This window comes from Stylophora pistillata, chromosome 2 (genome assembly GCF_964205215.1).
Source record: "Stylophora pistillata chromosome 2, jaStyPist1.2, whole genome shotgun sequence".
Taxonomy (NCBI): Eukaryota; Metazoa; Cnidaria; class Anthozoa; order Scleractinia; family Pocilloporidae; genus Stylophora; species Stylophora pistillata.
In genome coordinates this window covers 15,888,660-15,904,804 of record NC_142520.1, presented here as the reverse complement: position 1 = coordinate 15,904,804, position 16,145 = coordinate 15,888,660, and the positions used below count along the sequence as shown (strand labels likewise).

At 39.6% G+C, this 16,145-nt stretch overlaps 1 long non-coding RNA gene and 1 pseudogene across 1 annotated transcript; one reads left to right on the top strand and one right to left on the bottom strand.

The window, feature by feature from the left end:
* Nucleotides 1–16,145, top strand: part of LOC148737333 (uncharacterized) — a 381,470-nt pseudogene that overhangs the window by 67,009 nt on the left and 298,316 nt on the right.
* LOC148737353 (uncharacterized) lies at nt 13,612–15,879 on the bottom strand. The gene is made up of 2 exons (XR_015996085.1): nt 15,423–15,879; nt 13,612–14,260 (listed from the first exon to the last, which is right to left on the bottom strand). It is a non-coding gene; the product is annotated as an uncharacterized LOC148737353 (long non-coding RNA).

Here is a 16,145-nt window from a genome sequence, read left to right as displayed (position 1 = left end):
ACTCTTTAGGAGTGGTCAAAAAATACGTGGAAACGTATTCCTCATCTAATGCAGCAGCACTGTACCCCGAAGAAAAGGTATTTAAAATAAACCTAGTTCAGTACATTACTAATCGCACAGAAAATTCAATGAAAGCAGGGATTTATTACAAAGAATTGCAAAACTAAATTACGTTAAATAAGAAAAAAGAAAGTGGTCAAACCCAAGACTGACCGAACTAGAATGACCGCCGCCCAGTTACCCAATGGATAGTGTGCTGGACTGTTGTGCGGGAGGTCGAGGGTTCGAGCCCCGACCGGACCAACGCTCAAGGTCTTAAAATAATTGAGAAGAATTTTCTACCTTTCTATAACATCGAGAAATGGTTAGATATTCGAGTCTTCCTGGACGGAGACGAATAAATGGAGGTCTTGTCTTCTGCAGGGGTAGGAGACGTTAATTTCCCACACACGACAATACATCCCGGGGTGGGATAAGTGAGTTTACCGGGCCCGCTGTAATTGGTGCCAGCTGTTGCGGTATCCCTGCCTGTCGGCATTCAGAATATCAATTTCTGACTAATTCGTTCCCATGTCACTCAAACGTCAGAAATTACATTTTTTTCAGGTCTGATTTTCACAACTGCTTAAATAGTGCTCCTTAATTACTGCGAGAATCGTGCCCGAATACGTTTCTATAACTGCAGTTCAGATATATGACTTTCATATATTGGTTGTGTTTAAACAGAAAGATATCGTTGCCCATCAACTTAAAAAGGTGTCTGTTTGACCTACGGTCTTTCTGTTGAATTCTGCATTCCTGTAGAGACTAATTAACCAATTGCAAACGACCACGGGCTCTTAAAATGAGCTAGAAACCTTTGGAAAAAAGTCTCTTATAAGATCTTGAAATGACGGATAAGTGTCACAAGGGTTTCATGTAATTGCAGCAATATCGACCTGTAGTGGGACGTTACTTACATTCATCATTAAGAAATTTGTCGTTAGATACACAAACACAAGGTTGTTACGTCATATTACCAAGTTAACTTTCATTCAAAGCTGTTGCTACATTGTAGTTGATACTAGAAACTTAGTGCAAAGCTATTAATAAAGAATGTTCTCCAGTATATTGTTCGTGAATATCATGAGCTTGCGATGGAAATAATTCAAATTTGCTCAAACTTGCGGGCCAATTTTGCGACGTTTTAGGTTTAAAAACACGAAAAGAGGAGAATGATGGCAGAGGGAGAAACGAAGAATCCAAACTTTGACAAAATGACAGATTAAAGCGGACAGGGGGAGGGGGGAGTTGGGGTTACCTATATTTGGAGACACCTCGCTAAGTTGAAACTCTCCTTGTCCACCATCCAACCTTGTCTGAGAAAAGGGCTAATAAAAGTAAAACATAAGTTGATTATAAAGTCGATAAGGAAAAGGACTTCCTTGTACGTGTGTGAGACATACACTTTACCCTGTGGAAAACTATTCCCATGACAAGTTACCTCACAGATGTTATATCAAGAAAAAAATTGAAGTATGGAAATCTGAGTATGGAGATCCAAATAATAAAAATTAGTTCTCATGAAAGTAAGCATACGCAGTTTATGACTGATTCACTTATCGGAAGCATTTATTCAAAGTGGGCATACCATAAATATCGATGCTATGAAACTATGGGAAAACGAGAATTGGAAAGTAAAACTACTGCCCCTTGTATTTTCCGAAAAGTATGCTGAAAAATATGGGTAGTATTTGTAATCATAATAAAGTTCAGATACAATGCGCGCTTTCATTGGCTGAAAGGGCGTGCAGAGTATAGAGCTTGGAGCTCACGCCATCTGCCAATTTGTACTGTGCCCAGCGGTTGTTCATTCCGGTAAAAGAGAAATTTCGGAATATATGAGCAGGCAGGTAGTAACAGAAGAACCAATGAAAGGTTTGTAGACATGCTAATCGCGGTAATCTGTGATAATGTAATGCGTGCAAAAACAAAAATCCTTAAAGAAAAAACCAAATGGACAACTTGAGTATCGAAGGTTTTAGTGCTCAGTTAGATTGTGAACTTACTTGGGGTAATGAAAAGCGAACACAGCTAACACTCGTCTAGCATATGTAGTTTCGTGTTTAAAAACAAAACAGAACAAAACAAGTGAAACAAAACAGTGAAATTAAACTTAGAAATATATCCAAGCTGGTATTAAGGTTAAAATTCATATAAATCTTGACGATTTCAGAGCGACTGCGATCACGCTGAGGTGTATGGGGCCGGGGCAAGCTCATCATGGTGATCTCCAGTCATTGCAAGCAAGCAAGCCTCAGAAATTACACCGGCCGCCCTTCGGATGAACTGAACTATGAGCTTGCTCTAATATTCTTTCCGATGCGTTGAGTGGAAGGCCACATCAGTCACAGCAGCCAAGTTTTAAGGCGCTGTCAGAAATTTTCTTGTTCTTGTCTTGCCCTTCTTGTCTTGTAAAAAAAAAAAAAAGAAAAAAAAACTTGCGTGTTTTATGTGCCACGATTCGGCCGGATTTCACTGAACATTTGACGTTGAGACAAAAGCTTCACGCAATAGTAGGGACCTTAAGAAACCAGGACGGGGAGCTACGACGGGGAGGGCACTGTAAGAGTAAGACTGGGACGAGTCCCATCGTTGTCGCCAAAACCAAAGTACTTAAGATTGTGTATTTTTTAGTAAGACGGCGACGCCGATTTTTTTCGCTCTATAACAGCAATGACATCGTTTAAAGTGCCCCTGTCACAAAATTTTTTATTCTGTCATTCAAAAGTCCACATTAAAAAAGGAACTTTTGCGAAAAATTTTTCGATTTGAACAAAACGCGTTTTTTTTTATGATCTTTTTAATCCTATTTTTATTTGGTACATCCCTTCCGCTGATCGAGAAGGTACGCGCTCATAAATGACGTAGATTCAGGAACGCTTGTTGCCGTGGCTCCCGTGTTTACTACAAAGGTACGAATACGAGGCTACCAATGAAAGTTGCTATCATCGTATACAAACCGACCAAGCAATGTCCTCCATGGAGAGTGCTTCCGAAACAGAAAGCAACCTATATAGCAGCGGAAACGAAGAATATCCAATCGAAGTTGAAGCGAGCACGAGCGATTATGTTTTGGCACTCGACGAGTCGCTACCAAGAGCTAACTCGCGAGAACCTTATGCGGATGAACCCTTAGCGGATGAAGCGTGGCTTGCAAACCATAGGAAGGAGAAGGAGGAAAAAGATCAGCTATAAAATTAGTTGAAACAACGCTTGGGAAATTCTGTACGTGTCCAAGACTGGTAAGTTCACTTAGCAAGTAAACTTGGTAAGTTAAGCATTGTTATTGTTTGCCCTTGCCGTTATTTCTACAAATTATCCTGGTTTTTGGTTTACATCAACAACTATCTTACCTCTTGACTACTTGCAGGCGTCACGTCGCATGGTGGAAACAACATACAATCCGGCGAAACTGAAGTTTTAGCCTCTGCATCTAATGACTTTAATCGAAGGCCTACTCTGGGACTTTAAGTCGCCTTAAGTCGCCTTTAGTCGATGATAATAATCTTTATTGAGAATATCAATTTCACTAACAGGTGATTTACAGAATAAGTCGCTATTGGTTACACAACATTATTAGGGTTTATAATTATAATTTATAATTTAACAATTTATATAGCGCGTATTTACATGTGCTGATCAATAGCGCTTATTAGATATTGTTGTTAAGGCTGAGATTGGACGTCAGCATATCAGGCGCCTCTGGCAGCTATTTCAGTCCATGTAACAATCTCACCTTCCCACCCATCCCCCAAATACCCACCCATCCCACCCTAAGGGAGGACTTCCACCACAAAGTAATCTCGTGCATCGGAAATTAACGTCTCCTACCCCCAACCCTGTAGGAGACGGGACCTCCATTTATTCGTCCCTATCCAGGAAGACTAGAATATCTAACCATTTCTTGATGTCATAGAAAGGTAACAAATTCTTCTCAATTATTTTAAGACCTTGCATTGAGTGTTGGTCCAGCCGGGACTCAAACCCTCGACCTCCCGCACAACAGTCCAGCGCACTATCTGTTGGGCTAACGAGGCGGCGGTATGAGTTTAATTATTGTTATTGTGAGGTGGGCAATGGCTTCCATATACATAGAAATCCCATATGAAAATAGTCATGCACCTGTCTAACCCCTATGCTGGCATGGGTAGCTCCTACATGAAGAAAATCCTGATGTCGGATATACGACAATGTATACTCTTCCATCTTCTTACAAAAACAGCTATTAGCAAGACTTCCATATAACCCCATACATTAACTATGCATAGAGTGTTGGAAAGAAACCTCTATATTTAGTCTTTATGAAAAGATTGCATAAATGTATGGGGTTATATGGAACTCTCTCCAAAGCTATCTGTTTCAACAAAATTTCTGTCCTGTATTTATTGATAAAAAAGTTGATAAAAAGGGTTGAAACTGTGTAATATCATCAGGATATAATAAATATTGAATCACATAACACCTACAGTACCAGATCATCAAGATAAAACGACAGAAAGGTATCCTGAAGAAAGGCTCAATTCTTGCCACTCACTTATACCTGGAGCCGCAGTATAAATAACATTATCAAAAGTGAACTAAACTTAACTGAAGCTAAATTTTATCCTCTTAACTTACCCAGAGTAAAAGAATGACAAAAGTGGGTCATTTCTCCAGCATAAACTTATTGATCTGTACTAGCTACTTCCACCATAATATTCGACCAACTGAAAACATTTGAACTTTGTAGCTCGATGAACCTACTAAAGGCGTAATATTCATCCATCCTGAGACTTTGATGAACTTTTTGTACATTTCTCTTTCGTCAGTTTGATGATCAAAACACACATGAAATACTTCTGAGCCAAAAAAAGCCCTTTACAGCAAACATGGCTGCCAGAAATATTTGATCACGTAACTTAAGTTTTGTCCCATGACCAAATTAAGTGCACGTGAGAACAACACGCACGCGAGCCTGCTGAAAAGTATACAGAGAACTTTATCTGTAGAAAAAAAAATCATCAAAGAGCTTTAAAAAAATTCACTCTGAAACTTAAAGTGGACGACCGCTTCAATGAAAACACCACGCACGTGCTTTTCCCTCGTGGAGTAGATTATCAGTATGGCCTGCATTCTTTCTGATCCGTACCCACCGAAAAATTCCGCCTTGTGTCTATTGACTGGTTACCTGCTTGCATTGCGGAAAGAAATGGTAAATTCGAGGTAAATTAAAGGGAATTTTTCCGTAATAGCAGATAACATGGGCGTACTTGGCGAGAGAAACCCTAAAATGTTGTCCCGCTCTTAACTTCGAAGCATGGAAACTAGTTAGCGGCGCATAGGTTGCTGGGAGAATTAAAATGGCGGGGACTACAGAGCCAGTTATCAGCTTGGAGAATTTCATTGTGACTCGTTAGTTTCTGGACAGGTGTGAGGTAACTATGAATGCTTTCAAGCCTGTAATACTGCCACCAGTCTAAAGACAAAACTTGAATGCTTAGAAGGTCCTGCTGATCCGATCAACAGTGGAGTAAGACCTTAGCATGTGGTTGTAAGTATGGTTAATATATGACTAATCCGGCCCTTTGTGCTGATTTCTCACTAACAGATATTTGGCTCAAAAACAACCCGCGCAAAGTAACTGCCACCTGGTCTAAAAAAGACCATACGCAGGCATCTAGAATTGACCGCTTCATTATCGCCAAAGGGTCAACCCCAGCATAGTTAATAGAGTCCCCTCTATTAACTATGACCCCAGTAACGCAATGTAATATTCTTCCATGCGTATACGTACTATCCGACCATGACTTTGTAAAAATTGAACTAACGACTAACCCTTCTAACCACGGTTCTAGAATTTGGAATTCAACAGCTCTTTATCGTCAGATGTAGAATTTAAAAACATTATGTCAAAATCGATTAACAACTTTAAGCTTGAAATCCCCGAATTCGCCTCCCTTCGCGAATGGTGGGATGCTCTACAAATTGAAATCCGCAAAACAAGTATTTCATACTGTATTCGTAGACAGAGAACAGCAAATGCGAAAAAAATCCTAATTACTAACCATTCAATCCGTGCTAAAAACGCTTTACATTCTAATCGCTTAAATAACCCAGATGTAATTAGCGACTTGGAAAGCCAATCGTCCTCTCTAATCTCGAAAGCAGCCGGAGGAGCTAATTAAAGTCCGCTCCCGAGCACAATGGTTCTACGAAGGCGAGAAACCAACATGCTATTTCTTCCGTCTGGAGAACAAAACGAGCGGACACGAATAAATTGGAATCTCTCTTTGACGAGAACGGTATTCTCAAAAATTCAGAAAATGATCTTGAAAACATTTTAACCAATTTTTATACGAATTTATTCATCAAGGATCCTATCAATACGCAAATCCAAACTGAAATAATTGACGACCTCGAGTTTTCACGGAGGGATTTTGAGCGTAATTTATGCGAAGGCCCTTTCTCTAAAAATGAAGCATTTGCTGCATTGGAAGGTCTCCAGCCCGATTAGTCAACTGGTTCTGATGGCCTTCGAACAGAGTTCTATTTATTTTTTTGGAATGATCTAGGCGATTCCTCCCTCTCTCTTTTAAACGAGGCCTTTCTTGCTGGCTCCCTCGCAGATAGCCAGTACGAGGGCCTCCTACGCCTAGTTCATAAAAAAGACGATCAACGCCTTGTGAAAAACTGGCGTCCGATCTCCCTTCTGAATTCGGATTATAAACTAGCGTCTAAGGTTATCACAAATCGACTAAAGAAAGTGATGAGTACCATTGTACCACGACCAAACATGTGGCGTTATCGGCCGCACTATTTTTTCCAATTTGGCTGTTCCGCGATACCCTCTATATGATAAGTAAGACAGATGAACCTGCTATCCTCGTTTTTGTAGACCAAGAAAAAGCCTTGGATCGTGTCAATCACGAATTTATGATGCGCGTTCTGCAGAAGTTTGGTTTTGGCCCCTCCTTCTGTGGCTGGGTCAACCTTCTTTATTCTAAAGCCTCTTCCCGAATTATTTTTAACGGCTCCTTGTCCCCACCCCTGTTTTTCTTCAGAGGGGTGTTAGACAGGGTTGCCCCCTCTCCCCTGTTTTGTATGTTTTAGTTGCGGAAGTTCTAGCTACTCAGATCTGTAAATGTAAATCTTTTGAAGCTTTCTATTGAAGCTGGAGGCCTTCAATAAAAAGTTTTTCAATATGCCCACGATACGAATTGTGTACCTTTTTAGGGTAGTGTACAAATTTGAACAAGATTCGGGTGCCAAATTGAACACTTCCAAGACCGAAGCTATGTGGCTTGGAAGATGGTGAAAGAGGAGAGATTCCCCTTTCGGTATAAAATGGGTAAGATGAGAATCTTAGGGGTATTCTTTTCTAACGGCCTAGTCAGTGTCGATCATGATAATTGGCGTGCTAGGCTTGACAAACTTAGCACAGTCTTAAGTCTTTGGAAGCAAAGAGGTCTTTCTTTTCTGGGTAGAGCTCTAATTGTAAATGTTTTAGGTACCAGCCGCCTGTGGCATGTTGCCAAAGTTATTCCTCCACCCCATTGGCGGGTGCATGATAAATTTGAGACACCCGTTTGGCCATTTATCTGTAAAGGCAAAATGAAAAATGTTAGCCGTGACCGTTGTTGTGCGCCCCCAACATCTGCAGGCCTCAACATCGTTTACTTTATAGTCAAATGCGCTAGTCTACGCCTCTTTACCTTTTCTAGCCTCTGGGATAATTTTGGCACTTGTAAATGGCTTTATTGTGATGAAATCTTTTTTTTTTTTTTTTGTGGGCCGAGGCCAGGAACGTGTTCGATAATTGAGTCAGTTTGCTAGACATAACGTCTCGTAGTCACGTTCGACGCACTAAAAACTATTATAAAACGAACACAAGAATTGTAAAAACGTGTAAAATGGTATATAAAAAGTCACTTGTAAAAATGTAGCGGAATTCCAAATCGATTTCGATCAATTACGATCCTCATCAGTAGTACTCCGCCATGTTTAAAATACTCATAAATAATTGTTCATATAAGTGACTCTGAAATGTCCACACTTCTTCCAGGCTTCATGACCGCTTACATGAAGCCTGGAAGAAGTGTGGACATTTCAGAGTCACTTATATGAACAATTATTTATGAGTATTTTAAACATGGCGGAGTACTACTCATGAGGATCGTAATTGATCGAAATCGATTTGGAATTCCGCTACATTTTTACAAGTGACTTTTTATATACCATTTTACACGTTTTTACAATTCTTGTGTTCGTTTTATAATAGTTTTTAGTGCGTCGAACGTGACTACGAGACGTTATGTCTAGCAAACTGACTCAATAAATGGCTTTACTTAGCTCGCTATTTCTTAGGTCACAAACTTACTGCACTTGATCCTCGTTTCTGCTTCCCTAGCAACTCTTACCTCTGCTCAGCTTCCTCCTCTAACTCTTATCGAATCTACCTGAATAATTTTCGCTCTCTGCATCAAAAGGCCGGTACCTTTCCCGACCTCCTGACCAGCAAGAATCTTTATCTCTTACTCCTCGATCCCGTTCACCCTGCACTGACCCACGTCCTCTGGTTTTTGGGAGTCCGCTGTAGGCCGTCCCATCAACCGTTGAGCCTGGGTGTGGCGCAAATCTAGGCTAAAGGTAATTGAGAACAAGAAAATGATATTATTTGGTTATTGATTCATTGAGTAATTCGAGTTCGATGTCAGTTAAAATCCTGGGGCTACACAAATAGCGACATATGCGCGCGCAATATGTGATAAGCATGAAATGATCGAACATTGTTTCTTAGAATGCCACAGGGTAGTGAAAATCTGGAATTATTTCTCCCCTAATTTCACCACCCTACTTGAATCTCCCTTTTCTGTCTCTCTACTTCCCCTTCTCCACTAATCATCACTCCACGGGCACTTCCCTTTCAAACTACCTAAAAGCAACTATAATGTACTGGTGCTGGTTTAATAGAAACCGTGCTACCTTCTGGTGTTCTCTCTTTAGTCCTAATCAAATCATCAACCTGATAAAAAGAGATGTCCAGGTTAGAATCTTTGGGAGTGACCTTGATACGAAGGAAAACTTTTGGTCTTTCAAAAATGCCTTGTGCTCAATCAACAGCGATGAAGATCTTTCCTTTTTCCCCGCCTTTGCTACGCCATAAGTCTTAATTATCAACTTACCTTAAACCTGTTAATTTTTAAACCTTTACAAGCGGCCTCTTACTCCGGGCTGCTGTAGCCTGTGCGCTGTTCGCGCCGCCTGTGAGGAAAATATTGTAAATAATTAATTAGCAAAGAAAACATTTGTAATTATTTTACTAACTGGATAACTAATTTAGAGCCTAGTTCATTAATTAGTTTAAATATCCACTGTGATCTATCTTTTTTACTGTATTTTTTCGACATTGCTGGAGAACTTTTAAGAAATGTTGAAAAAAGATAATTAATATATATATTTTTTCTTTAGTGAGGAATCAACTTAATTGCTACATCGAGGGAGACTTAACCAGATTGCGAGCCATCAAACATTTCAGACTACGTGACTAACGAATATGACGAACGTAGTGCATTACTCTGCATGATTTTGCTACTTTTTTCCCGATTCTGACCAGAAGTATAGCGGGCTCAGTGTATAATCGCTACGCGAAAATGTTTTGGGATCACTTTCTGATGGGCTTAGAAACCATGCTCAACTCAGTAGCCAAGCCTACTGAATTTGTGCCCAGGCCTTTGCTTGCTTGCGTGACCTTTTTGAGTTACTTTAGAAAAAAAAAAAACAAACTCTACGTTAACGTATAGATTGGTGTATTAATTTTGGTGTAGTGTAACCTGATCAGCGCAATTTGGAGTATCTCTAAGTAATCTGATCGGCGCATCTTTGTTTTGGTGTATCTCAAAGCAATGTGATTGGCGCAATTTTTTGGTGTATCACAAACCAATCAGACTGTAGTATTTTTTGTGGTTTGACAGGTCTTCAAATTTCAGCGAATCAACGCGTGACTTGGGGAGAGCGGTTCGAGGATCAAGGAAACGTATTAGTCTTGTTGCGAAAGCGGTGTAGTGGAGATCAACGTACGACTATGGTTATTCTTTGTTCTAAAAGGGACTGAGTGGAACATGAGAAAAATTTTGAATCAAATATTGCTTGAGTTGTTGATGGGAGCAACTTCAAAACACCCGGCCGCCATTGACTGTTAAGAATGGATTGCTCCCGCGATCCCAATGTCGAAAAATAATGTTAAAAGAGAGGACATTTAAACCAGCGGTCCTGCATTCAAGCCTTCCTGGATTCGAAGAATGATAAAATGATATGGTCGTTTAACTAGAGCATCTGAAATCCCGCGCTTACAGAGTCGAATTAAGAATGACATAACGAGATGGCCGTTAAACTAGTGCTCTCGTAATTTCGCGCATTTGAAGTCGAAGAATAATTAAAGAAAAGGTGAGGTTTACTAAGTGTTGACGCAGTTCTGCGCTTACTTTATTTCGTTTTCTCGACTGAGGGATATTTCATTGCTATACATGAATTCCATTTTTAATTTCGCTGAAAGAACAAGGTAAATGTGATATCTACAAGAATTATGAGCACATCTACCCAGTGTAATGGCTGTCCTTCGTGAGGACTATCGCTATGATCTGTCGGGATTAGAAAGGTCGTCAGGGAATTTTTTCTACCACTTGCAAGTTAAAACGTGCATGTTTGTGTTAAATTAATTTGGATTGATGATCTTGTTTTTTTGCCCCGTGACTGCTCTTTTTGGAAACGTTGAAAAGACCACCAAGTTATATTTATTTTTTGCGTCGACTGCCATGTTAAATATCCGTTCTTTTGCTTTTAAAAGTTCTCCACGAATTAAATATTGTTTAAACGACACTTTCCCGCTACAATTGCGTGTTTACTTTTTAATCGCCAATATGGACTAGACTTTCTCAGGTGAAATGCCATTTTCCAGTAAATAACGTAACTTTTATGACATAATTCTGCTTTACAGAAAAATATTTGACAAGGAACATAATAGTATAGTGGGTCAATTTTCCACGCAACTCTCACGTGCTCAGACGTTTTCTACCAATAAAATTCGCTCTTAGCTACCTATGACTTTACCCCATTGCGTGTCAATTCCCTGTAAACAACCTGCACTTTATCACGTATTTAGAACATAGCTAGCAGAGTCGAGCAATCAAATTCATTATTCGTAAGCGTGCTCAAAATCCCGATAGTGCACGCTGATAGCGTCAGCAGATCCGACTTCGCCAGGAATTTTTTTTTCGCGCGAGCGGCCATTGTTAGCGCGGGGGAAAATAATATATTTCGCGACAATAATAGGTACAAACAGAAACTCGCCCTTCTAGTCCGAAAACGAAGACAATGTTTCGACCTTTTCCCTTGGGCTAGAGTTCTTAAATGAGGCAGAAAAAGAGAAAAACAAAGGAAAAGGAGACTCGGTATCAGCACCGTCACGATTCGCCTCAACTGATATTGTTGTTCGTTTTTCGCGTCGGATTTGATGCACAATTCCAGCGGCTATGTTCTAAAACAATTGGTTCATGCTTTCAGTGGTGCACTATCGAGTTATGGAGCACGTGGGAAGTTTAAAGAGCACTCAAGAAGCTAGAGTTGCCCTCGGCTATCGCCTCGGGCAATTGTTACGCTTCTTTCGTGCTCTCCAAACTTCCCGTGTGCTCCATAACTCGATAGTGCACGCTAAAGCATGAACCAATTGCTCATTGGCGCGCACAGGGCAAAGTCCAGGTAGGCAACAACCAATTATGAAGCAAGCGTTGTTATGCTTTGAAAAACGGTACTCTTTTTCTTCGCTCAGTCTATTTTCACTTGTTCGAAGAACGGAGACCGGAAAAAATCCTTGTCCAGAGGATGTCGGAGATAAAACAGAGCTTTCCACTGCAAAATTATATGGAAAAATATTTTGAGGCGACTATCTGTTGAAGAGGCTACACGGAGCCTATTCTGGCCGGACCTGCGGTTCAGCGGATTGAATTGAATTGGTTCGAATTGAAGGCGTTGCTGTTTTAGCTAAATCTCCGTCTCAGAGAGACGGAGATTTTGCTAAATTTGGAAATACTAAAATTGCTAGAGGAAATGCGGGGTCGCTCAATAAAAATTTGCATGTGAACGCGATGACTTTGTTTATAAGGACTTCTTCTGCTTACATCTAATAACAAACCTCAGAAGTTTTTTCTGCCCCAGAACGATATATCACTGAAGGCATTTTATGCACCGCAAGTTTTTTGACTGATTGAAAGCTAAGGTACGTGGCAGTGATTTCCAAAAGTTTTTTTTTTGTCAGAAAAGTGTATTTCTTTCGTCCGCTATACACTCCTATATTAATCTATTAATAGATCCAATCGCCAAAGGTGACATACGACAATGAACTTTTACCGTTCCCTAGGGTTCTTGTTTTCATCAGTACGATAACAATAGAAGTGATTTACAGTACCAGGTTTGTGCTTTAAATAAATATATTCAAGTTCGCTCGAAAGATAAGTTTAAAATGTAGCGAGCTTGGTTATCGGCCCAGCATTTAAAGCTTGACTGACACTCAATGCCAAAACTCATCCTCGTTCCCAGGCTATGTCCACCAGATTGCTTTAAGCCAATTAAAAAGTGCAATGTAACGCCTATTTTGCATCTTTCTGCCCGGAAAAACCAAACGGAATGACTGATTGTGGCCCTTTACGGCCAGAATAATGATTGCGGTTTTGTCTCTGATGAAGAGGCGGCAGTGAGCATTATTATAGCCTACGAGCAGTTCGTTATGTGGTCTCGTCCCGTAACGTTAGAGAGAGCGTTGCGTGATGAGTTCAAATTAGGGCTGTGGAGGGTACTGCTGGAAGCGTGGTGTCAATGCAGTTTATTATTACCAACAATTATTCTGACACCAGAATTACTTACTAAGCGTCCCATTTCAACCCACACATCCAAAAAAATAACTCCCGCATGGGTAGCATGCCTGTGTCTTGCCACTAGTTTATGTTTTTGGATGAGGTGCACTTCTTGCGATTGTGCTGCACTCTAGCGAGCCCTTCGGAAAAACATGTCACTGAGAGCAGACCTTCCAAGAGACTATTCAGAAAGCAAGTATTTCCAAGGTTTGAGGTTCCCTTTGGTTCCATTTAACCATGAGTAATGTTTAGAATTAACGAAGAAAGCGTAAGTTCAGCCAAAGGCAGAAGATTCGTAAATGTACGGGGTGTAGCGAGAGAAGGTAATATTATTTCCCGCGAAAATTACACAAAATCAAAGGCTCCTTAGAGCAACCTCATGGTATGAATTTTTGGCGCCCTTGACGTAACATCTAGCTTTCTTTGGAAAGTGAAACGATAAAAAATATGTTCCCAAAAATGTAATGTCCTCAACTCAAAACTTTTGTTTGTAGATCATTCGAACGATGTTTCAAAGAGTTTTCTTTTGATAGGTGAAAAATTTAATTATTGCCATGTTTTGAAAGCATAATTATTTTCTGCTCAAGGTTAAAGATTCACAAAAAAAATCTCTTTAAAGAACGTTACTTTAAAAAGTGATTGTTTGAAATGAAATGTCCGCAACACACTTTGTTCAACTCATACCTTCAAGGTCTTGAGAGCTCACTAAAGCATATTTTTATTTGGTGTAAAGGGCACACTAAAGGTATTTTCTAGATATGTTTTAACACCCTTGTTGAACATTTTGATATTTAAGTTGGGGTTTAGAATGTTAAGTCTCTGAATGTAATGTCCGCAACATGGAATCACCATGTATATTCATATTCCAAGGCCCATTCATTTCCAAGGAGATGTTGAGGTCTACTAAAGTTTTTTTTGTGGGTACACCTGTGCAGTAATAGCTGGAGTTGTAAAATGAGTTTCCAACTTTGTAATTATACGCTGTTGAGATAGTAATTGATATAGTTGTGGGCAGTAATGTTCCTTTTCTTCTTTCTGTCTTCAGAGAAGATTAACAGTTGGGGATCGTGGAGTTTTTAGGAAAATTCGTATAGCTATCTGTTGTTGTCACATTTGCATGAAGTAAGTACTTGATTACTTGTGGTCTTGCCATTTCCTAATGAAGTGTTTCAATTTATTGCAGCTGTAACCTGATTTATAGACATAGCAACACCAAGTGCATTGTTACCATCTTGTTTTTATTACTTGCATAATCATTGTGGTTGCAGATACTCCAGAGTCGATGTTGTTTCCATTCTTGAGCATCAGTTGTTGAGAGTAGGAAATACAGATGTCTATAACACAGAAAAATAATGGGTTACAAGGTAACTTAACTTAACATATTTAATCATCTGGTTGTATTATTTTGGATGCTCTCCCCTTTTCTTCCCTTATGCCTCGCCTGCAAATGGAAGTTAATAACTTACCTTGTTCTGTGTTGTGCTTGAGGTTGGATTTGTCATTTTCAGTGGTTTTTTGGAAATAATGTAGTAGTTTTCCATCCTTACACCCAAAGATGCATTTTCTTAGACATATGTATGAATTTGCTTCTCAAATCTCTGTATTTTATTATGCAAATGATAGCAATATGTATGCATGGTATCTAGTATTTTTGTTTTTCCTTTTCTTTATAAAAAAGTACCTTTTCAGTTCTAGTCTTATAGGTCTTACATTAATTGTTGTATCACCGTGGTTCAGGTGTTTAGGCAAAGTTATCTACATAAACTACATTATATTTACACAGGTTGAAGAAAAATGTATATAGGCTTGTGATCACTATAGTATGACTCCAGTGTACCAGCAGATTGCACATGTTGTGGTACATTTGTATAAATGTGATCTATTTGTGTACGGAAGTCAGTGGTATACTGGTTAATCAACTGTGTGTAGCCTCTGTTTGTGATTAGAAATGCTCTGAGAGCTTTTTGTTCCACAGTTTCCTGCATCAAGTTAATATTAAAATCTCCAAGTAATAGAGTAGGAATTGTGGGTTTTGTTAATACTGACTTATGGAGATGAGTAAGAGCCTCAATCAACTGTGAAATTCTAACAGTTTTTGACCGATAGATACCAACCACATGAATATTTGGAACTGGATGGCTAAGAACTGTTACAGTAATTTCCACATTATTTACATTAAATCTATATACTATGTAATTTCAGTATAATTTAAATCATTCTTAATGTACTCAGCAGTTCCATAGCAAGTTCTGATGTTAGACTGACTAAAGTCATTTCTGCACAGATTAAATCAGCTTGTATGTGTCATCGCATGCAAAATATGGCGAACACCAGAACTCACCTCACCTAGAAGACGATGTGCTTTCACATGTGACATTTTCCGAACACTTTCCGAACGGATGGCCAAATCTTAAAGGGTGCTTATTTTTAAATTATTATAATTATATGTTGCAAGTTCTACACTTAATGCCATACAATAAGAGGAAGAGGGGTTACCTTCTGTCCCAGATGATAAACCGCTTATTTCAACATACTGCTTTCTTTTTGTCGTCAGTCGATTGGTCGTCGTCTATACGATATCCTCTTAGCTGGGGCTCTTCACGGTTTACCAAAATTAACACTAAACCTCCATCCAACTATCACTTTGTTCCCAAAAGTCTCGAGAGGCCCCATAGCGAGGTTCTCATGGTCGTGGGTGGAACAAGATAAAATCTACGAAATTTTACGCTAACCCATTTGCAGTAAGCTTTCAGCTTACTTCATATTCGCGGTGTTTAGGTCTTCACGCACGAATCCGTTCATGTTATCGCCACTTTTAGGACTCAGGCGCCCATTTTTCTGCAGTCGAGTATTCTGTTGCATATTTCCTTTTCAGTTTTTGCTCCACAAAGGTATGTTTTGATCAAGTTTGGAATAAAATAAAAGTATCACGCTTCAAGGGACTGGACGCCATTTTAAATTTGTCCAAAGTAGTTCAGCATATTCTCACCTCTGTACCACCCCCCCAAGTGTACGTACACTGTGACTTTGAACAGGGAAACTTGTCTGGGAGGGGGAGAAAAAGTGTTTAAATCCCGGTTTAATGTCTAACAAAGTGAGTGAGTGATTTTTTATTGAATTTCGTCCCCAAACCTTATACCTCATAGCATGACTCACGTCATACCATGAGGTAAAAAGGTAATAGTTAGCTTGCCATTTGTTTTTCCCGCAAAAATTATA